Raw genomic sequence first — 1,676 nt, forward strand, 5'->3', positions numbered from 1 at the left:
CAGAATGGGATCCTGGAAAACTGGCAAGAAGCCAGTGAAGGTTAAGAATTCTTACCAAAGTCAGCTCTCTGTCTGTAGTGCTCAATCCAAAGAGGAAGAGAAAATTTTCACATTGTCCCTCCCTTTCCAAATTCAGATTCATAAGTGAAAAACATTTCTAAGACTTAGTTCTTAGGATCGTGACTCTCATCAAAGTTTGGCTTGGAGGTACCCAGTGGTTATTGATCCTTTCCCTCCCAAGGATAGTTATTGCTTTCCTGTTTATCTTGTCATCTGTTCTGAGAACTTAACTTGGCTTTCTGCCTGCCCAGGACATGGATGCTTTGTGTGCAGGTGGCTCAACTGTGAGGTTGGGGACACCAAAAATACGGCCAGACAAGAAATGTGGGTTGTGCCCTATTTGCAGCTAGCATCTTACCAACTGTTGCCAGCTCTCAGGGGAGTTATCTGAACATTTATTTTGGTTAGCTTTGGGAGTGGCCCTAGATCTTGAGAGGGTAGTATCTTTTGCACCCTCTTTGAAGACCCCTCTTGTATCCATGGGTAAACCATAAAAGGCTTATTGGTTTTGGTTTTGAGTCATTTGATAGGTATGCCTTTGGTTTAAAAGAAAAAAAAAAAAAGTTGTTTAATACCTCCAAAGATATCTACTGTTTGTGAAATCTGATAAAATATTTGAGAGGATTCAGGGCACCTGGGTGGCTCAGTCGTTAAGCGTCTGCCTTCGGCTCAGGTCATGGTCCCAGGGTCTTGGGATTGAGCCCCACATCGGGCTCCCTGCCCAGCGGGGAGCCTGCTTCTCCCTCTCCCACTCCCCCTGCTTGTGTTCCCTCTCTCGCTGTCTCTCTCTGTCAAATACGTAAATTAAATCTTAAAAAGAAATAAAAAATAAAATATTTGAGAGGATTCTTTAAAAAGTAGCTCTGGTCGTAAGTTGGCCATATTGGAAGCTGATATTCAGGGTTCGACAGGAATTCCTTTTCAGGACTTCTACCCTAAGATAGTAATCTTTTGATTCCCATCTTAGTTGGAAATCTTCTCATTAATGTAAAGAAGCAAATTGAAGATAATATACTTGGATAAGCCCCTTCATGCCATTCAGGTTGCAACCCAATTCTTTGAGGAATTAAAAACAATATCCTTTTCTTACAAACTGAGTCTTTACAAGAACAGGAAGGCAACTCTAGAAGCTGTTCGAAACTCATCTATCTTTTTACCAATCCCCAAGCCTCCCCTATTCATTTTAGAAGGCTTGTAGATATTCTAAAAAATCTGGATTTAGTAAGAAAAAGTCCTTCTTGGAGAAACTTGCATCCTTTCTCTGTGCCTTGGAGATACAAGGGTTCTATCTGGTCTTCTCTAGGAACCCAGAGTCATCTCTTTGAAATGCAAACTTCAGGGAAGTAATTCTTACCAGAAGGACAAAAAAAAAAAAAAAAGTCTACTTGGAAACTAGGGAATGAAAATCCTTAAAATCTTCTTTTACTAATAAATATTAGTAAAAAACTTAAGTCACCTAAGCAGGTAACCTTAACTTATTCCATCCGCCAGAAACACAATTTGGATCCAAATATTCTTTTTTTTTTTCCCCATCTGTTCTTTTATAAACGAGTGAGTGTTGCATTATCATACCTGTCTCATGGCTAACATTTTAAAATGAAACTATAAGATCTCTG

Source organism: Halichoerus grypus, chromosome X (assembly GCF_964656455.1).
Source record: "Halichoerus grypus chromosome X, mHalGry1.hap1.1, whole genome shotgun sequence".
In the NCBI taxonomy this organism is placed as follows: domain Eukaryota; kingdom Metazoa; phylum Chordata; class Mammalia; order Carnivora; family Phocidae; genus Halichoerus; species Halichoerus grypus.